Raw genomic sequence first — 22,503 nt, forward strand, 5'->3', positions numbered from 1 at the left:
TCAACCTGTTGCAGTTTATTATTCTAATCCATGGTTTGTTACTCTTCTCATTTTAATTAGTGGAGTCTCCTCAACTTTGAACTAAGACTTTGTATCACTCTTGCCCTAGACTGTGAATCAGCCATTTGTCCAAGGAACTTTGGTTTTGGGGGTTGTAGTTTCCAGTCTTTCAATAGTCAGAGTTCTTTTTTCTTTAAGATAAACTATGTCTTGTATTTACACAGCTTGTTCTAATTCAGAATCAGGACTGCAGCAGTTTTACATAACCATTTATCTTACATTTATATCTCTTTTCACGTATATTTTCCAGTTCTCAATAGCACTGAAGGTAATAGAATTAGAGTATCACTTTCATCCCATGTTGCACACAAAAGAGACATAGAATAACAATCCAAATACTACCTCATCTATATGAGTATTGAGTTTAAAATTTGTTTGCATTTCTTTTTGTCTTCATGATGTATCTTCTTAGGAGTATTACAGTCAAATTATTATGTTTTAACATCACATGAAATAGCTCCTGTCTCAATGCTTATACTACCAATTGGATATGTATCTAGGATCGTATTTTCATTTTATTTTCTATTGTCAGAAATTGCCCTTTTTAATTTAATTTTTTACATTTAAAGTGGTTTATTCTGAGTCAAATATGAGTGACCCTGGATTGTTACACAGTCTCAGGAAGCCCTAAGAACATATGCCTCTAAGTAGGTGTTTGGGATATAGCTTGGTTTTATATATTTGAAGGAGGCAAGTTACAGGCAAATACATAAATCAGTACATGTAAGGTATACACTGGTTCAGTCCAGAAAGGCTGGACATATCACAGTGATGGCAGGGAGGGTGGGCTCACAGGTTGTAAGTGGATTCAAAGATTTTCTGACAGGCAATTGGTAGAAAAAGATAACCTCTGCCTAAAGAGTTGAACTTAGCAGAAAGAGATGCTTGAGTTAAGATAAGGTAGATAAGATCCCTAGAGTTAAGACTCTAGTTGTGAAAATTTAGGTTTTTATTATGTAGATGAAGCTTCCAGAGAGCAGGCTTCAGAGAGAATAGATGGTAAGCCTTTCTTATCGGGACCTTAAAAGGTGTGAGACACTTACTTCTTTCCTGGATCAGGAAAAGACCTGGAAAGGGAAGGAGATTCTGTACAGAATACAGATTCCCCCACAAGAGACAGCTTTGCAGGGTCATTTCAGAATGTGTCAAATAAATATATTTTGGGGCAAAATACCTTTATTTCCTTCAGGGCCTTCTACCTGTTATGTGATGCTATACCAGAGTCAGGCTGGAATTTGGTATCTTATACAACAGTCTCTTTTGTTAGTTCTGTGATCTCTGTTTTAATATTAAAGCTTGTCAGTTGTTCTTAACCTCAAAAATGTAGGAGTTTCTTTATAGCAATGTGAGAACAGACTAATACAGAAAGTTGGTACTGAAGAGTGGAGCATTATTATAAAGATACCTGAAAATGTGAAAGTAACTTTGGAACTGGGTCATGGGCAGAGGTTAGAAGAGCATGCAGGGCTCAGAAGAAGATAGAAAGATGAGGGAAAATTTGGAACTTTTGAGAGACTTATTAAATTGTTGTGACCAAAATGCTGACAGTGATATGAACAGTGAAGTCCAGGCTGAGGAGGTCTAGGTGGAAATGAAGAATTTATTGGGAACTGGAGCAAAGGTCACTTTTATTATAGGTTAGGAAAGAGCTTGGTTGCATTTTGCCTCTGCCCTAGGGAACTGTGGAACTTTGAACTTACGAGTGATGATTTAGGGTATCTGGAGGATGAAATTTCTAAGGAGCAAAGTGTACAAAATGTAACCTGGCTACCTCTACTAGCCTGTGCTCATATGAATGAGCAAATAAATGATGTAAAACTGGAACTTATATTTAAAAGGGAAGCAGAGCTTAATGTCTTAGAAGATTTGCAGCCTGGTCATGTGCTGTCTGAGCTTGGAGGCTTGGAAAATTTGCAGCCTAGCCCATTTTCTGGGGAGGAATTCAAACTGGCTACAGAAATTTCCATAACTAAAATGAAGGCAAATGCTATTAGCCAAGACAATGGGGAAAAAAGCTTTGAAGGCATTTCGGAGACATTTGTGCAGCTCCTCCCATTACAGGCATGGTGGCCTAGGAGAACTCAATCGTTTCATGGGCCAGGCCCAGGGCCTTGCCGCCCTGCACAGACTTGGGACACTGCTCCCCACATCTCAGCTGCTTCAGCTCTAGCCATGGCTCCAAGGGGCCCAAGTACAGCATGGGCCTCTGCTTCAGAGGGTGCAAGCCATAAGCCTTGGTGGTTTCTACATGATGTTAAGCCAGCAGGTATATACAGTCTAAGAGTTGAGGCTTGAGAGCCTCTGCCTAGATTTCAGAGGATATATGGAAAACACTGGATGTACAGGCAGAAGCCTCCTGCACTGGTGGAACCCTCATGGAGAACCTCTACTAGGGAAGGGGAAATGTGTGGTTGAAGCCCCCACAGAGAATCCCCATTGGGGCACTGCCTAGTGGAGCTGTCAGAAGAGGGCCTCTGTCCTCCAGACCCTGGAATGGTAGATACAATGGCAGCTTGCATCCTGCATCTGGAAAAGCTGCAAGCACTCAATGCCAGCCCTTGAGAGTAGCCATGGGGGCTGAGCCCTGCAAAGCCACAGGGACAGAGCTCCCCAAGGCCTTGGGAGCCTACCCATTGCATCAGTATGCGCTAGATGTGAGATATTGAGTCAAAGGAGTTTATTTCAAAGCCTTAATATTTAACGACTGCCCTGCTGGGTTTCAGACTTGTGTGAGGCCTGTGTACCCTTTCTTTTGATCAATTTCTCCCTTTTGGAATGGGGGTATTTACCCAATGCCTGTATCCCCATTGTATCTTGGAAGGAACTAACTTGCTTTTGATTTTACAGGCTCCTAGGCAGAAGGGATTTATCTTGTCTTAGATGAGATTTTGACCTTGGATTTTTGACTTAATGCTGGAATGAGTTAAGACTCTAAAGAACTGTTGGGAAAGCGTGATTGCATTTTGCAATGTGAGAAGAAGATGAGATTTGGTAGGGGCCAGGGGCTGAATGATATGGTTGAGATCTATGTCCCTGCTCAAATCTCATAATGAATTATAGTCCCCAATATTGTAGGACGGGCTTGGTGGGAGGTGATTTGATTATGGGGTGGTGTCTCATGGTTTAACATAATTTTCCTAGTGCTGTTATCATGATAGATTTTTCACAAGAGCTGGTTGTTTAAAAGTGTATGGCACCTCGTTCTTCTCTCTTTTCCTCCTGCTTTGGACATGTAAAGTGCAGGCTCCCTGTTTGCTTTCTTCCATGATTATATGTTTTCTGAGGCCTCCCCTGAAGCCAAGCAGATGCTGCCATGCTTTCTATAAAGCCTGGGGAACCACGAGCCAATTTAACCTCTTTTCTTTATAATTTAACCAGATTCAGGTGTTTCTTTGTAGCAATGTCTAATGACTACATTCAGAGAATGACTAATTCAGAGAGAAAAGTAATCTTTGTTGTTTTACCCACTGTTGTTAGCTCTAAGGACTTTAAAAAAAGTGTGTTTTTTTTTTTATTTACTCTGGAAAACAAAACAAAGAATGAGTAAAGTTTTAAACAAAAGATAAGCACTGCCTAGCTCTGATGATGACAGGAAAAGGATACTCACAGGCAGCTAAATATTTAAATTATTTGGGACTAAGTCAAAGAACATATTATATTGTTAGATAGAGGAAACATGACTAAATGAGTATTTATGGTTTTGTATACAGGCCTGGTACTATATCACATGAAGGCAGTTTATTTTGACTGTCATCTGCTCTCAGGTCTGAAGATGAGTCTTTAATTAACTTGAATTTGGTGTCAGATACCAGTGTTGATGTTTAAGATTCAGTAGGAGTTGGGCTGGGTGTGCTGGCTGTCACCTGTAATCCTAGCCCTTTGAGAGACCAAGGCAGGTGGATCACTTGAGACCAGGAGTTTAAGACCACCCTGGCCAACATGGCAAAACCCTGTCTCTACTAAAATACAAATAAATAGCCAGGTGTGGTGCATGCCTGTAGTCCCAGCTCCTTGGGAGGCTGAGTTATGAGAATCTCTTGAACCCAGGAGGCAGAAGTTGCTGTGAGCCAAGATCTTGTTGGTGCACTTCAGTCTGGTCAACAGAGCAAGACTCTGTCTCAAAAAAAAAAAAGATTCAGTAGGAGTCAGTACTCCTTTTCAGATGAGTTAGGAGTTAGGTGTGTACCTACGAGTCAAAGCCTTGCAACTTAACAGCACGAAGTAGTTTGGTTAACAATATTTGATAAAGACCCTGGAGCTTGAGAGAATTTTTTAAATGATGTTTAGTCATTCGGCTAGAGCAGGTAGGACTGGAGGTTTTGTGTTTTTTTGTTTGTTTGTTTGTTTTAAGAGATGGAGTCTCGCTCTGTTGCCCAGGCTGGAGTGCAGTGGCGCGATCTCTGCTCACTGCAAGCTCCGCCTCCTGGGTTCACCCGCCGTTCTCCTGCCTCAGCCTCCCAAGTAGCTGGGACTACGGGCACCTGCCACCATGCCCGGCTAATTTTTGTATTTTTAGTAGAGATGGGGTTTCACCGTGTTAGCCAAGATGGTCTCGATCTCCTGACCTCATGATCCACCTGCCTTGGCCTCCCAAACTGCTGGGATTTCAGTGGAGTTTTTTCCTTAATTGGAAGCTGTAAAAAAATTCTACAACCTTACAGTGGTTAATTTTTATAATTTTAATAAGCCCCTAGCAATAGCTCTAAGTCAGACACTTAATTTAGTGTTCGATTTTGAAGATGTTTGTCAGAGATGTTAAAAGCCTCAAAACATTTGATTAAAACAGAGTCATAGGTCATTGTAAAATAACAGTTATTCATTTATCCAGTGTGATAATAAAAAGAGCTCAAAAGTGATATAAAAAGTTACATGGATGTAAAAACTTATCTCTCAAAATTTAGTTTTCTTAAGGTAATTTTAAAAACCGAATAAAAACAACAGGAATTATTGCAAAATCTTTGTTTCTTAAGCTAGTTATCAAAAAGGTAAGGAAGAGCCTGCAGTGTGATAGTTTTTGCTTATGGGAAGCTCCTTCGGATAACCAGAAAGTTAAACTTGATGAAAAGAGAATGTGAGTTAATCAGACATAGGAAGACCAGTACTATGTCATAGAGCCCTTAAGCAAGAGAATATGTGACTCTTAGCGACAACATGGGAAGTTGCCTGGTTATAATGAACACTTTAGACATATGTTTGGGCTCAGAAAACAATACCGCACAATGGAAGCCTCAGAAACAACTTCAAAAATAAAAGATTTTGGCCTTCTGCCCTTCTGTCACTCAGCTCCGTTTTCCCTTGAGGCTGCCCATAGAAACTAGAACCTCTTTTCCTCCATGTGGATCCTAGAAACCAAAACTCCTTTTCCTCGAAGCCAGCAATACAACCTAAAAATATTACCCTAATTTTTCCTTCACCTTTCTGTGTGAGAACCAGCCATAAAGAAATGCTCTGATCTTCCTTGTTGGACTGTAGATTATAAGACTCCCATACCCAGAAAGAAGGAAGTGCTTACTCAAGGAGATTAAGAATCTATACAGACAGACAGGCCTTGCTGGCTTTTCCCACACAGTCTACTAGCATTAAAGTATACCCTTTTTAATATCATATTTTCACATGTCTTTCCATACTTTATTGACAGTATAAAATTGACAATTTACCCTGTATCTTTGGTCTTTCTTCTGTAAACTCCCCCATATATACACCAAACAAATCTGCATACCTTCCCTTCAACCAGTCTGTCTTTTTTGAGCATTTTCGTTGATTTTTCAGCAAACCTTCAGAGGGCCTCTGGCTGCTAAACATATTAAGAAAAGCCAGGAGTACAGAATTAAGTTATACTGGAGGACAACCGTGTCTTTTTAAAACCTTCAAAATAAAACATTTTAGCATCAGGCTATAACAACAGATGTAGAACTGGAGGAAAAAAAAAGTGTTACAGGAGCCAACAAAAGTTGAAGCTTCAATGAATGGGTGTGTGAAAGAAAAAAAAATGTTGAAGAAGAGAGTTAGCATCTCAGGTCTTCTCAAAGGGTGGACAGTTGAAAGCAGCAGGGTATAGAAACTGAACTTTTAAAATATCAATCTGAGAAACTTAAAAGAAACAGATTATATAGAATTAAAAATTTAAAACTTACAATTTCATGAAGAGTAATTGTAAAAGTAAAGAAATCTTGTTATAGTAACCAAGTATTTAGTTATGTTATTAGCATATTTTAATGTAAAAGCTTAATCTCTAGGAAGACTAAGTCTCTTAATTATAGCCAACTTAACCACGTAGAAAATATCTTTTATTAATTCTGTTTTTATGAATCTTATCACGATTTACAAAAACCATTTACAACATGCTCATACTTTCTATTTTGTTGTAGATATCCATCTGCCTTAACTAACCAGTCGTTTATGTTAGGACAGAAATTTATCATACAAAATTATTCTGTTTTTAAGCTTTCTTGTCAGAAATACCTCTTAATATCTGTAGTTTCTTCACAACTTTCTCTCTTACTTACTGGTTTCTTTTTCATTTGTTTTGTAAATAATATTGAAATGAACTTTGAATTAGATAAAAATTATTTTCCTTTTAAAAAGAACACATTTTTCATGTCTGTCATAATTTTTTTTAATCCAAACCACATCTTATTTTGGCATACTTGATATACAGAATTATATAGGAACTAGAATTTTTATACTTAGTAACCTTACATTTTTGTGAAAACCTAGGAAGTAGAAATCTTGATTTGTCTGTCACTTCAGCATTTTATAGATAAGAACCATTTTATAAATTTTTAAGAAAAATATCTTCGTATGTATTTTTTAAAATTGGAAATTATACAGGCATTTAATGAGTATATATTATTTAATTTACTACAGTTTAAGATTTTAAATTACATGACAAGCTCATTTATAAGCATTTATCCTGAAACATTTACCTAATTAATTTATTTTTACTAGTTTACCTAGATTACTTATGAAAAACTGAGATATTAGAAAAAGCTAGAAATTATTTAAAGTTATTTTTCTGTTAATCATTTTTTTTAGTCTGTGACTATCAGGTATTTATCTAAGTAAGAACCTTAAGGTTAAATATATGGTTTTTAAATTGTTTTGCCAATAACTCAGGATTTTACTGTTTTCATTAAACCGACAACACTGAATATCTTATTTATCAAAAATTACACAAATATAATTCCGTTTTGCATTAGGTTTATAGTTTTATAACCTTCATGTCAAAACTGGACACCTCATAATATCTAGCAGAGATAAATATAAAACTGCTTAATCAATAAATTCAGAAAAAAATGTATATTGATAATTCTGAAGACATTTTGAAATTTATTTTAATAGTAATTTAAAACTCAGCTTATTTATTTAATATTTACTTAAATCACATAAACTTGAAAAATATTTTGGCTTGTTTATGTAATTTTTGAGTACTCTATTTTCAAGCCAATTTGGTACCTCGTGGCCAAAACACATTACAAAATACATGTCCCTACACATAAACATATCTAAACACACATACACACAAACACAAAGATCCTATTGCTTTTACTTCAGAACTCTGGCTGTGAGATAGTAATATGAACTTACCAGCTTACAAAAGAAAAAAATGAAAAAGATTGGGTCCAAAGAATGGGTTTTATCTTGACACCAGTAGAAAAGTAATGGCAGATTTAAAGCAGGCAGAAAAAGAAAACAGAGAAACAGATAACTTAGCTTTGAAGACTCTATATTTTAAAATGTGTACACTAGAAGACCATAACCAGATGAAGTACTAAAAACCCCAGCATGCCCTTGAACTTTCCCATTTATGCAAATACTTGGAAGCAGAGGTGCCATAAAACCGACTGGGTTGCTCCAAAGGGGGTCATTCTCTTTGTCCTTCTTCATTTGTAGATGATTTGTTTATATATATATTTTTCTTTAAGGGAGGAACTGAACTGTAGTCTAGATTTCAGTGTAGTGGAACTGAGAAGCTCAGTCTGTCATTTGTTTATGCAACGGACAGTCCGGTTTCTTGAGCAAATGTAAAGATGAGCTAATTGAAATTGATTATGAGAGAAAAAGGCAATGGAGAAGATCCTTTAGAATGAACATCTGAATCAAAATTAGGATCCTGAAAACTTCCCAGGAAAAGAACAAGCTCAGAATAAACCAAAGGACTGTCAACCAAGTGGGAGATCCAGGGCTCAGGACGACTAACAGTTCTATCAGAGGAGAATCTCTCAGTCGGGGGGCTTTCAATGGGCACATCTTGGTATCTTAGTTCTGAGTTCAGGTAATTCCTTTAGCAGGTCCTGAGTTTTCTCTGAGGCTGCCTATGGGTGCCAATTAATGCTGATGAAAGAAACCAAACTCTGTAAAATATTCAAAGAGGTTTTTTCTGAGCCCAATATGCATGACCATGGCTTGTAACACAGCCTCAGGAGGTCCTGAGAACATGTTCTCCTTGATTTAATTTTGCTTTATAATTTAGCAAAAATTTACATTTTCCACAGTTCAATTTACAAAACAATTTAAAGAAGAGTGGCCTCAATCCTTGTCCTCTCTACCTTATATCCTTTTTTTTTCATTATAGGTAAACAATGGGGTCTGAGAGTTAGGGCATAATATTCCCCCCGCCTTTTTTTAACTGGAAATTTCTAGTGACGATACTAGCCTTATGTCATTGTTTTTTTCAGGTAGTTTGGATTCCTGAAGGTGATAGTATAAGAAGAGCTGACTGAATAATATTTCCTTAGTGTCGCATGCAGAAAACAGTTGATCTGCACCTTCATATTTCAGAGTTATTTGTGTGCTCCAAAATCACCTTTTATTTTTATTCCTTCAGTTATCTTCTACCATAAATCATTTGCTGTCAATGATGTCAAAACTTTGATTACAGTCTATTTTTCTTTCTCCTTTATAAAAAATGCCTTGGAGTTCTTTTCCTACATTCCCAAAGTTTCTTTTTCTTTTTTTTTTAATTTTAAAATTTTGCTAGAATTTGAGTAGAATATGTCTCCTTCTTGGTTATTATGGTGACTTTGCCCAAGTTTACCACATACTCTTGATATGTACATGTTTTTGAATTTAAAGTATTTTTTTAATTTTTAATTTTAGTATCCATTCTGCCTCTTGTTTTGGTTTTCTTCTTTGAGGAGTCTTATATGTTGGATTTTTTTTTCTGCCTTCCATATTTGTGACATCCTTTTGAATCATTTTTCTTCTTTTTTTATTTGAACATTTTCTTATGTTTATATTTTTGTTTTTTTTATAGTGCTACCCATTTTGTTGCATTCTTTCTGGTTCATTTTTCCTTTTAGACATTACTTACTTTCCTTATTTTTAAATTTCCTGAGTTCTATCACCCAATTTCTGAGTTTTTCTAATTTTTATTCATATTGTTTTTTCATATCTTCTATTTTCTTAATTGCTTTTAGCTCATTTTGAAAAATTGGGCTAGAGTTTTAATCTGATTTGTTGACAATTTTTGTATGCTTTCATTGCTTGTAGGGATGTTACTTTCTCCTCCTTTTCTTTTATAATCTTATCACAACTTTCCATAAGATGTGAACAAAATGTTTTATTCATTTTTAATTTTTGTCATGAGATTAGACTAAGATTTTAAACAAAGGTAGTGGCTTACAATATCTTTTCTATATTTATAATTTTGAAACTCTCAATTCTGGTGATTTTAATAGATAGAAGTATAGCTTCATACTTTCAGATTTATCCTGGCCTTGTCTTCTCCCCAGTGTTTTTCTGGACTTTTTCTTTAATCACTCTTATTCCAGTTTGTCTCAGTTGGTTTTTATTTCCAAAATTTACCTTTAATATAAGACTTAGTCCTGAAAGGTAGCTTTTGGGAATTCATATGACTCAGATTGTTCCAACTCTTTTTGATCTGAACACAAACACAAACCTTTGTCCTTGCCAGTGAGTTGGCATAGAAAATGCCCTTTCAATTACTGCTGATCTCATTGACAACCTGTTGCCTATTTTGGTATGTTAAATGGGCTTTTGGTATCCTTTATTTTCTCCAAAACTGATGCCGCTACCATGAGTGTCTTCTGACTATTAATGGCTTACTCTCACTCAATTCCATTATAAGAATCTTTGAGATAGCTTGTGCATTAATTTCCTATGTCTTATAACAAATTCTATGCCACATGATACACTTGGCTGCTTAAAATTACAGCCGTTTATTACTTCACGTTTTTTGTGTGTCAAAAGTCCCATAGACTTACCATACCTGTGTCCTTGGCGTAGGGTATCACCAGGCTGAAATAAAGGAGTTTTCTGGGCTGTATTCTCATCTGTAGACTCTACTAGAGAAGAATCTGCTTCAGAGATCCCTCAGGTTGTCGGAATTCATTTCCTTGCATGCAGCTGCACAATTTATGGCAGGATGCTTCCTCAAAGCTGTTAAAGGGGAGACAAAGGCTGTACTTTTTGTAGTCTCTAATGTTAGGGAAAGACTGGGATCTCTCCATAGGCAGTTCTTAACATGGCTCTTTCCTTCTACAAGGCCAGAAGAATCTCTTTTCTTTAAAAAGGCCCAGTCCCTCTTTTAATGAATCTCACTTGATTAAGCCAGGTCTACGCATGTTAATTTCTCTTTTAATTAACTCAGATTCAACTGTTTTGAGACCTTAATTATATCTACAAAACCTCTCCATCTTTACCATGTAACTTAAGGTAATCCTGGCTTTGATATTCCATTATATGCATTGGTCCTTCCCACCCTCAAGGGGAGAGATTGTACAGGGTGTGTACACCAGGTGGGCAAGGATCTTGGGGTCCATTTTAAAATCCAACCATCACAGCTTGCCGCCTAGTTTTGTTGTAGATTTTGTTCCTGTTTTTTTTGTTTGTTTGTTTTGCTATTCTGGTTGTATTATCTTTTATTATGGAGGAATTCACAAACTAGCCACCATGATTACCTTTCCCTAAAATCCTTTAATTAAAGTTTTGTATATTAACACAATTTAATAGGAAGTAATACAATAGTAACAAAAGACACTACAGCATCATAGGTATGATATTCCGATATCAAAGTATAGGTCCTCAGTCTCTCATCATTTTGATTTAAAATTACTTTCCTCACTGATTTAGCTGATCCTCCCAAGTTCTCATTATAGAAACATGTTCATGTCTCCATTATAGCAATTAGTACATTTTATTATCTATATTCTTTGACCCTTGATTTCTAAACTGGCAAACATGGATCCCTACAGGAAATTCAAGGAAAAAAGAGACATTAAAATTTGTATTAAAAGTTATTTTTTATTGTTTACCTTTTGATTTATATTTTCAGCTATATTTCATAATATATGCACTAATTTAACAGGTAGTTTATATGTATAGTTTTAAATTGAGTATAATATGTGTTATTTAAGAATATATTAATTTGTACATATTTTGGGGCACATGCCCAAACATTTTTCACATACAGTGTTCATGAAGAAAACATTTTGGAAACCACTTTTTAGATAGTGAACTATTTTAATAGGTGCTGTATATCTCTATTTCTATCCATAGATCTTTTGCACTTGGCACATACATAAAAACAATAAAATGCAGCTGTTCTGCAATAAACTAACATATGTTATCACTTACCTGGACCACAGCATTATCCACTATAGTTCTATCTTCTTTTATTAGCTTTACCATATCAGTTCTGGTAGGACAACTTTTCTAATATGTCCTTGTTTTTAGTATGTGAAAACTATCAAATTATGTTTTGCATATTATTTGCTAATATCTGTTTACTGATAGGATGAATATCTTGCAGAAGTGTCCCTGAATCTTTCATAGAAATGTTAACACTTATGCTTTCCAGGTTACATTTTGTGTCCAAGGAGCGAAGAGTATTAAAATCTAAATTTTTTCATTGTGTTTGCAAATGCTCTTTCAGGCTCTTTAAAATTCAGAGCCCAAACGATCTAATTGGCAGTTGTACATATCAAGCTGAAGTTAGAATTGATTATACATTGCGATCATCTGTTTGTTCTATTTAGAGGTGAAAAAGCATTTCTTTTCCCACTTTGGCTTCAGTATTTGTTTGGCAATCAAAGTACTTGGACTTGTAAGTTACATCAGTGTAAAATACTTTTTTAAAAATGAGATTTTTTAAAAATATATTCTTTAAAATAATGTTTAGTAGTTCTGAGTTCAAAGAAAAGACATTCAACCCAGCAACCCCGTTACTGAGTATACATCCAAAGTAATAGAAATCATTCTACCATAAAGACATGTACATGTGAATGTTCATTGCAGCGCTATTCACAATAGCAAAGACATGGACTCACCCTAAATGCCCATCAGTGACAGATTGTATAAGGAAAATGTGGTACATATACACCATGGAATACTATACAGCCATAAAAAGGAAGATCATGTCTTTTGGGGGAATATGGATGGAGCTGGAGGCTGTTACCCTTAGCAAGCTAACTTAGGAACAGAATACCAAATACCGCATATTCTCACTTATAAGTAGAAGCAGAATGATGAGAACTCATGACACGAAGAGAGGAACAACAGACACCAGGGTTACTTGAGGGTAGAGAGTGGGAAGAGGGAGAGGATCAGAAAAAATACCTGTTAGGTACCTGGCTTAGTGCCTCGGTGATGAAATAATCTGTAAAACAGACCTCTGTGACATGAGTTTACCAATATAACAAACCCACATGTGCACCCTGAACCTAAATTAAAAGTTTAAAAACATTAAAAAATAAATACATAAAAAATACAAATGCAGTGATGGGAGTTCTAATATATACTTCTAGTGTGGTTTGAGAAACCAAGGCTAAGGTTAATATAAAATCTTATCCAGGACAAACAGAATTAAAAAGCAGCTGTGCAAATGCATTTCAGCCCCCAACTTGCACTTGCATTTCATCTTCCAACATCTTATTGGCCAATGCAGTCGCATGCCCAATTTCAAAGCTTGCCCTCATGAAGTCACATCAAGAGTGTGATATATACATATATAGATATAGATATATCACATGTATAGTATATATTATGTATGATACATTATATAATTATTTTAATAATTATGTCAAATACATAATATATGACTACCAAATTATTAATAGTTATATAATCAGTATATTAACATAACAATTATTAATACAATTATTCTATTAATAGTCTAATAATTACAGTAAAAAATCTATAATAATTTTGTTTTTTTTTCTGTCGTTTCTTACTTCCTATTACATTGTTACTGGTTAATTGCATTATTCCCAATTCTTTGTTCTCCTGCTATATATGTTATATATGTCTGCCACATAGAATATATCTATCACAAAAAATGTAAAGAAGGCACAAAATAAACTTGCATGAAAAAATTCAAACACATCAGTAGTCAAAAGGAAATAAAGTAGTTAAAACACATGTTTTCAGACTGAAATAAATATAAATCTATATGCTGCTTAGAGAACTATATTAGTTTACACAATGCTTAATATTATTGATTTGTATGTTTTCATGTCTGTAACAATAAACTCTGTTGCATAATATAAAAGAGAAATGCCTTCACTTATATACTAAATATGTTCCAGAAATGTTTAAATATCTGGTTGCATTTAAAAGTTTTGGAACCGATCCTTTCTTAAAAAAGAACTCTCTATGAATTGTTAAATTAGGAATATTATTAATTTATCATTTTAAATTGTACTCTTCTTCAGAAACCATATTTAATTCTTTTTCTTATTTCCAGGAGAGCATATTTCTACCAACTATTGTTATTCAATAAATGTTTGGAAGTCTTGGTTAGCTGATAATCTCAACATTCCAGAGAAAAGTAAATTCAGAGAAAGTAAAAGCTGTTGGAGTTGGAAAGGGATGGATTTCATAAAGATTAAAATTTAAAACATGAATTTTACAAATGAAGAAACCTTAAAGAACATTTTTCATTTTGTATGGCATTTTAATCATCATAATTTTCTAAATTCATGTCTGGTTGCAAATTAGAACCATTAAATTAAAGTTAGAAGAAAAAAAATTCTACCAAAATACATAAGCAGACAAAGACGTATATATGTATAAGAATGTCATTTACAGCATTCTTTCTGTAACTCCAATACCTGAATATCTATTATTTGGTTAAATAAATTATAATGTATCCACACAATGGAATGGTAATTGGCCTTTAAAAATGTGAGATGTGAGAAAAAGACTATGCTTGTGTGTACACATATACACACATGCTACTGGTGTGTGTGTGTATGCGTATTTGTTTGTGTGTTCTGTAATGTTATACACCAAATTGCTATCAGTGGTCAGGACATGACTCTGGTGGTAGGAGGTAACTGGGAGATGTGGTGAGGGGAATACTAATTAGACTGTGGGGAGGGCGCCTTAATTTTATCTTTCTATATCTCTCTTTTTCTCAAAATTTGCAATATGTTTTTCATCATGAAAAAAATCAAAATGGGAAGTAAAATATCAGAGACAGCCTACACTGATCATTTTTTATGAGTAAGGTGATGCAGGAAAAGCATTAATTAAATGAAACTGCCTTACATCAAGTAGTACCAGACAATAGAAAAGGGAAATCATTTAAACCTTATTCGTTTATGCATATCCTATATTTTTCCAAAATAGAGTACCACCAAAACATCTAAAGAATTCAAAAGTGAGGAAATAACAGAGAGGAGATACATTTTTTGAAAAGTAAAACTAAAAAGAGCTGGTTTATTACAAAGTGCATATACTGGAGATCTATCACATTTGCTAAAATTGGGCCACAAATGTGGTTCTAATATTTCTAACAGCCAGACCAGATAAAGAAACATGATTCACAGTGTTCATTAGATAAAAACAAATCTATTGTTGGGAAGCTGTAGCAGTCATTTTGCATCAGCCTGAGGGCAGAGAGGATAACTGTTAAAGCTTCTTTCACATGTCATTCAAATGCTAAACTTAACTGTAGAAAGGTCCCAATATAAAATTACAATAAAAGCCAGGTTGTCTAAAACATACCTATTTTAAAAGTTACCAATGGGGAATACCTCAACCTTCAAGGTTACACAGGGCATTAATTAATTTCGGAAAGGGTCACACTCATGCAAAAGTTTGTTTTGATATTGTAGTATTTCAACTTTGAAATAACTCCTGTCTTCAATATACTGCTTACATTGTTTATGTGTGTTATGGCTACAAATTTTTATTAACTGTAGTTTTCACTAGCCATTTCATGTTATTATTTTTTGAGACAGAGTCTTGCTTTGTCACCCAGGCTGGAGTGCAGTGGCACTATCTCGGCTCACTGCAACCTTTGCCTCCTGGGTTCAAGCATTTCTCCCGCCTTGGCCTCCTGAGCAGTCATACTATTTTTGCAATAAATAGAGGGTACCTAAAACATCCAAACCAAGTTGTTTGTTATCAACTTGAAAGTGGAACCATAATATACTTAATTCAATACTTTACTATATGGAATATTTTTGGTAGAGAAAAAGATAAGATTCCACTTGTATATTGGGAAATTTTATTTCTGTCAATATCAAGATGATGGAATAAATCTTATTAGTCAGTCTTCAGATGTATGTTGGGCCTTTATTCTCTGCTCAGAATGCTGCTAGGAATTGTAGGAGGAGAAGAGGGGCAAAGGAGATGTAAGAAGTGGTCCCTATCCTAGTTTGGTTTGCATGTTAGAGGGCAAAGGCTTTGGGATAGCATTCTAAGCTCTGCCGGGCCAGGTAGATAGCGCTGGTCCCATTTGTGGTGGATAAACATCACAAGTCAGTGTTTGGAGATGAATATAATATACCTAACATCTACATAGTGCTTTAATATTCACAAAATACTCGCCCTTATGTTTGATCCTCTCCGAATCCATCTGCTTAGAGGAAACCACAAGTTTCCTCTTATTTTCAAGTCTCCCAGCACATATAAGTGGAAACTATATACCTGGCTTTCTATACACCCTTTACATGCTGTTCAGTGAATCATGTTGACAAAATAAATGTTTATTATGATCTGTAGAGTTTAGGAAGCTGAGGCTGAGGAGGGTTGATATTTAACCTAAACCACTCACTGCATTTTGGAGCTGAGATTTAAACTGAGCTTTGCCCTCCTCTAAATCCAGCAGTGTTCCTGCTTGTATTCCACAGTGCGAGGACTCTTATCAACCTTGCTGCTGCTCAGACTTGAGCCTTCTTACTTGGCTTCTGGGAACCTTTGTAAGGGGTGTTTGCATTCAGGCTCAAATGCCTAGCCACAGTGAATCTTCTAGAGAGATATGTAAAAGAGGGAGCCTGAACATCTTCCTATCTTCATAAAATTAAGATTGAGCAATAAGATGGAGAAATGAGAGGCCTGATGCTTTTCAATCTACCTTGAGCCCAGGCCCAGGGAGGTCCACCACTGAGCCTCCCACCTGCTGTGGTTTGGTTAAATGAGCCAGTATAAACTCCTTTTCTTGAATGTGCTAGAATTGATTTTCCTTTATTTGGATCTGATAGAGCCCTGACCGATAGAGCTTTATGAGTTAAATAATGCAACAGATCTAAAATGGCTTATGTTTACTGTACAAGCAAACATTTTGAGTTACACTTTGCGTTGATGTGTTGACAGTTTAAGACCTTTGGTTTTCAAAAACATAAAAAATAGCCTTTAAAAAATGGCTGAAAAATATCAAATGTCAGTGAATAGAAATGTACTTTTGTCTTTAGAGTACCAGTAAAATTATTTTTCTAACAATAATTACAGAGGTTAAATTATTTGTGTGAAAAGTAAAATAATGGACACATTTGAAATTAAAACAATGGTTGGTGACATTTTAAATTTATAATAAAGGTCAAAATAAATTTTCTTCCATTTGATGTTTTTGAATAATATATGGAGACTTAGTGTGCAAATACAATTTTCTGCCCGTAAGGTAATGTGGTTGTTATTTTTGTTGTTATTTTGGTCTGATGACTTTTAGTCACACTAGTAAATGTAGTTAGGGCACATGAATCTTCAGGTCATATACAAAGTCATTAACATTAATAGCCACATTCTGAGCAGTTTACAAAATGAAGAGAGGGAATTTAATAAAGTCATTATAATGGATAACCAATTTGCTCTGTGAATAAAAAGGCATTTAGATGTTATATTTATAAAAATAAAACAAAAACACTTTCTAAGCCACTTTTGAAAAATATGTAAATTACCTAGAAGTACTTTTGTTTGTTTGTTTTAATTTTGGCTCCTAGGTAAGTACTGAGATGCTTTTGGGAAAATAGGATACACTAGAGAGTCTGGGTCCAAATCTCACACTTTCTACTTAAATGATTGTAGACAAATTTATCCAACTCTGTTTCCTCATCTGTAAAATTGGGTTATAAAATTCATGGAATGGTGCTTGGCTTATAGTAAAAACTAATAGCTGTTAATATCTTATGATATGACACAGCTGAATCAAGTAGTTTTTATGTGCTTTGCTAATTAAATAATGGCACTATAAAATTCATGACTTTGAATTTTATCCAAAAGATCAGATTCTGTCCCTTCTCTCAGCTTCTCCATCATAGCTTTCCCTGTCTGAAAAACAGCCTGTCTATCAGCTTTGTACCAGAGAGGAGTTATCAAGGAAACAAAATATACAGGTGCGTAAACAGTCTTAGGAGACTGAAAATTCAGGTGCCTTATGAGGAAGAAAACAGCGGCAACAACAAAAATCCCTTAACTGTTCATAGTTTTAAATATTAAAACTATCCATGTTTGAACCCCTGTTGGATTTGTATAATGGTCTTGGGGAGAAGATGCACCAGAGAAATGTAAGAATTAGCAAGTATCCAGAGAGATATGGTACATTTAGCTAAAGCGGGCTGTGGGGGTGGGGGTTGGCGGGGGGTTCACCCTTTCCTGACTTAACTTGCTAGAACAGTGGTTAGCCAAATGCCTTAAAATTGGACATGTGCTTCTAGTTTCACACAAGCCTTGCTGCCCCTATTATGTTGTAGCTGGCACGATTTACGTGTTTATTTTACCTCCTGATTCGTGAAGCCCTCTGAATGTCCAAAGTCTGATCTAAAGCCACATCTATCACATTGTAGACATTAAATAGGACTCCCTATGGTATTTAAATCAACATTCAACACAATGGCTACCATTTCACCATAAGAAAAAAAAGAGTTTAATGATTGACCCTCGAGCCTAAGCAGTCAAGCAAATATAAAGTTAAAATGGAGTTTCACTCATCTAGAACAGTATTTTATCAGTTTATATTATGAGAAATTTAGATTACAAACCTGTATACAGTTCTATAAAATACTTGTTTTGCTAAAAACTGATTTTATAAATAGCTTAAACTGAAAAAATGAATTTCTTTTCTTTTTTTTTTTTTTTTTTTGAGACAGAATCTTGCTCTGTCGCCCAGGCTGGAGTGCAATGGCGCGATCTCGGCTCACTGCCACCTCCGCCTCCCAGGTTCAAGCAATTCTCCTGCCTCAACCTCCTGAGTAGCTGGGATTACAGGTGCCTGCAAAAAAAATGAATTTCTAATTCTAATTATAATTTAGGGTGGAATTTAAATATTTCAATTAAGAGTAGTAATTCTCATCATATTTGTTTTTCTTCAGAAAGGGAAAGTCAATTGCCTTTTTTTTTCCATTCCAAAAATAAACTATTGGAAAGATTTTTAAAAATCCACTGTGGCATCCTGTTTTCTTTCCTAGTACTCATGGCCAGTTCCTAGCATCTTCTTCTCTTTGTAGTTTTACTTGTATTACCTGCATCCCAGACTATTGCATACACCCTTAGCTGATCTTCCTGCCTTGTAAACTTTCCTTATTCAAATTTGCTATTCTCCAAGGATACAAAATTTTCTTTAAATAGGAAGAATAAGTTCAAGAGATTTGTTGCATAATATGATGACTGTAGTTAATAACATATTGTATTCTTGAAAAATGTGGATGTAAAGCGTTCTCACCACAAAAATGATAACCATGTGAGATAATTCGTATGTTAAGTAGCTGGATTTAGTGATCTCATAATATAAATGTTGAAAACATCATGGTGCACATGATAAATACGTACAATTTCATCTGTCAATTTAACTATTAAAAAAACAAATTATACGACACTGGTCTTTGCTTCCAGGTTAATATTGAGAAAACACATTTTCCTTGATCAATATCTAATATTATCTCTCAAAGTGTTTTCTCTACCTGCAATTTAATTGGAAAATATGACTCCTTCATAAGCCAGAGTGATTTCTGCTTTCCTGAACTTTGGGTCACTCCTTTCTCTCACAGCCACATGGCAGTTATCCATGCCCACATTGTATCATAGTAATTTCCGATATTCTGTGTGCGTTCCAGTCCTCAGCATATAACTGGGCTGGTGTGATGGAAAATGCCAAGTTCAGTACTTTGTAGATTATAAGCAGTCAGTACATTTTATATTGAAATTCTGATATTGTGCATTTCAGGTCAGCAAATTCTCTCCATGTTGTCTGTGAAGCTTTAGACAGAGTTTACTAAAAATATCCTATACTTTCACCTAAACACTGACAGTGACATGGTTTTACCAAATGTTTCTTTTTAGAATCTTGTGTAATAAGTAGTAGATTTTGAATGATAATATTATGAGAATATGAAGAAATTTTAAAGCAGACTCAACTGATTGTCACCTATTATTTAATGTTAATATCCTAATTTTCTGCCAAATTTATAATAAAATGTAACATTCTAATTTCAAAGAGGAACGGAAAGGTTCCTAGTTTATGCAGAGACTGAATTTTCAGTATCTCCATATTCTTAGTTAATGGATCCCAGACTCTCTGATGTTTCTTGCTGTGATGGGTGCATAAACCTTGACGTTTGATGCCATTCAGCCTTATCTCAATTCTAGGTTTCTTCCTCAGCTTGCTAACTCTGTCTTGCAATCTATCTAGGTCCCTAGATAAATGAAAATTATAGTAGAAACAAATGAGGAATTGTTTAAAGGAAAAAAAACAAAAACACTGAAAGCAGGAAAAATACAGAGCATGCGTTTGATTGGAAGAGAGATTCAGAGACAGCAATGGCAGGAGACCCAAATGGCTTATGAGTGACTAAAGCAAGGACTGTCTATCTACTCTATTCCAAAAATGAGCGTATACTAAGTGCTCTAGCAATCAATAGCTTTGATAAAAATAAATATTTTTGAAATACGTAGGGTTAAGAATGGAAAAGGCATGTTTGAGACCTCATCATGTCTCTTATATCTATTTTTATTTCCTACCACTCCCCACAGACTCTTCTCCAGGTCTGTCATGATACCAGATGAGCCACAGTACTTCATAGATTATAAGCAGTCAATAAATTATGAGTAGTGTCCACAACTAGTTTTTAGTGGAAGTCAGAGATTTTTGGAACATTTAGAACAGTGTTGTTGGGCAGTGAAAAGGATCTTTTAAAATCTTATTCATGTTCTATTATTCTGCTATTTTCTTTCCATTCCAGATCATTATTAATCCTAGGAGTTGAAGCAGGTTTTCTAATCTCTGGATACATTTTATAGATGGTTGGGGAAAGGTAGTAAAGCAAACATGAACATGTCAGGTAATTTTAGGATTTAACTTCAGCCTCTGTTGCAGGGACTGATCATTTAAGGTCTGTAAACTCGTTTATGATCACAGATTTACATATGGTAGACACTATTAGCTGCCCATTCTTTAGCCATTCCTCTAGCCTTTCTTGTCAATGAGTCCACCATCACCTAGAAAGGCTAAAATGACCCGTATTCATTTCCCTACTTTTTGAGGGAGATATCATCTCATCAGGAGACCAATGTTTGCTTGGGAGCATCTAGAAATTCTTTTTTCATGCAATAAAATGAGATATTCTTCTACCTGCATTTATATATGATTACCTAAATAGAGACAGCCAACTTGTGACGTGAAACAACAACCTAAACACAAAAGTAATCATGTGGAGGATGGGACAACTGAATTGAAAACACTAGTGTCCTGGATAATAGCTATTTTCTGGGATATTTACCAACCCTGGAACCATTGACTTTCTGATTTCTTATAAAATGAGATAATGAGACCCTATTACGCAAACCGCTTTTGGTCAGTCTGTTACTTGCATCTCCAAAGTATCCTTACAAAGACAAATGGAATCCAAGTTTGGCTACTCTTAGGTGGCAGCATAAAATTGTTCATAGGGCACAATTCTAACTTCTTAGACTCTGAGTTCAACTTTGCTTTTTGGGTTTTTGTATTTGGATTCTGCTATTCTGACTGGATTTAGGTTACTGGATTATCTGTCTCTGCCACAAGTGACTTGTCTGGTTTAAATTTCTTCAGTGCCAGTGCTTGTTACATACACTAGGATCCTTTCACTTTTTGACATGTTTATCAAGAAGGACTTTAAAACAGTAAATATTAATTTATATACAAAGAAAATCAGTGTTTGAACTTATATAGATGAAGTATGCTTTGACTTAATGATGTAGTGATATTTCTTGCTAGACATTTGACATATTTTGGAATGAAAGTTGCTTTGGTCGCTTTCATTGTAGAGTGATATTTTAGAAGTGTCAACAAAAAGAGTCAAACTCTGTAAAATATTTGAAGAGATTTATTCTGAGCCAAATATGAGTGACCATGGCCCATGACACAGCCCTCAGGAGACCCTGAGAACATGTGTTCAAGGTGGTCAGGGCATAGCCTCGTTTTATGCATTTAGGGAGACACGAGACATCAATCAAATACGTTGGTTGTCCCACCAGAAAGGTGAGACAGCTTGCTTCCAGGTTATAGGTAGAATTAAAAATTTTCATATTGGCAATTGGTTGAAAGAGTTATTATCAATAGAAAGGAAAAGGAATGTCTGGGTTACTATAAAGAGTGGTGGAGACCAGAGTTTTATGATGCAGATGAAGCCTCCATGTAACAGGCTTCAGAAAACATAAATTGTAAATGTTTCTTATTAGACTTAAAGAGTCATTTCTATCAGCAATTCTGAAAGGGAGGAGGGTATAATGAGGCATGACCATCTTCCAGCCCCCATGATGGCATGAACCAGTTTTTCTGGTTAAATTTGGATTGCCCTGGCCGAGAGGAAGAATCTGTTCAGATGGTTGGGGGGCCTTATAAGTTTTTTTTATTTTGTTTTGTTTTTGTTTACAGAAGGCATTGCTTCATGATAATGAATCTGAGATGGGAGTCAGCCTGATATAGTGGAATGTTCAAACTCTAATATCCATTAGAGTCACACCAGCTTACAGTAACATTCTGATCCCACTACTTGATTGACACGTAAATTTGGCCAAATCATCTTGCTGCATTAGTCCAGATGCAATCATGTTGAATTGCTACCATTCTGAAAATATTATTTTGAGAAATAAATGAGATGCTACATAGAAAGTACTGGTGCATTGCTAGACACAGGCTAGGTGCCAAATAGATAGTATATCAACTCTTCAGCACTCCCTGCAAATGAGATTGAAATGAGGAATTTCAGCTACTCTGTGAACCTG

The 22,503-nt window shown here is 35.3% G+C and overlaps 1 protein-coding gene across 32 annotated transcripts in view; it reads left to right on the top strand.

The window, feature by feature from the left end:
- The window catches only part of GULP1 (GULP PTB domain containing engulfment adaptor 1), a 304,220-nt gene that overhangs the window by 134,000 nt on the left and 147,717 nt on the right, over positions 1-22,503 (top strand). For 2 of the 32 annotated variants that reach the window (XM_063695045.1, XM_063695049.1), the window contains exon 3: positions 18,393-18,510. The exons of the other annotated variants lie outside the window; for them this stretch is intronic. The gene's annotated coding sequence lies outside the window, so the exon portion shown is untranslated. The remainder of the gene's footprint in view (positions 1-18,392; positions 18,511-22,503) is intronic. 32 annotated transcript variants of the gene reach the window in all.

The sequence above is a fragment of the Gorilla gorilla genome, chromosome 11 (assembly GCF_029281585.2).
Source record: "Gorilla gorilla gorilla isolate KB3781 chromosome 11, NHGRI_mGorGor1-v2.1_pri, whole genome shotgun sequence".
In the NCBI taxonomy this organism is placed as follows: Eukaryota; Metazoa; Chordata; class Mammalia; order Primates; family Hominidae; genus Gorilla; species Gorilla gorilla.